Raw genomic sequence first — 268 nt, 5'->3', positions numbered from 1 at the left:
TCTGAAAGAAGAAAGTCATATACACCTAGGATGCATCGGGGGTGAGTAAAACACAGCCTAATTTTCATTTTTGACTGAACTAACCCTTTAAGGAGCTTCCCCTGGAACTTACGCGATCGGCAATCGGCTGTTTTTTGTCTTATTGCAAGCAACTCGTCTCTGTCCTGGACTTACACAAACTGCGTTGCAATGCAATAGTTTTCCAAAATGTCATTTATGTGAAAATATGAAGTCTGTAAACACCCGTTAACGCAGGCCAGAGACGCTG

General features: G+C 42.5%; 1 protein-coding gene across 1 annotated transcript in view; it reads right to left on the bottom strand.

Moving 5' to 3' along the window:
- The window catches only part of LOC107702697 (protein phosphatase 1G-like), a 10,734-nt gene that overhangs the window by 9,366 nt on the left and 1,100 nt on the right, over positions 1-268 (bottom strand). The gene's annotated exons all lie outside the window — the stretch shown is intronic.

This window comes from Sinocyclocheilus anshuiensis, unplaced genomic scaffold (assembly GCF_001515605.1).
Source record: "Sinocyclocheilus anshuiensis isolate Anshui unplaced genomic scaffold, SAMN03320099.WGS_v1.1 scaffold6, whole genome shotgun sequence".
In the NCBI taxonomy this organism is placed as follows: domain Eukaryota; kingdom Metazoa; phylum Chordata; class Actinopteri; order Cypriniformes; family Cyprinidae; genus Sinocyclocheilus; species Sinocyclocheilus anshuiensis.
Note: the sequence above shows the minus strand (reverse complement) of the source record. Positions and strands in the feature narration are given on the sequence as shown.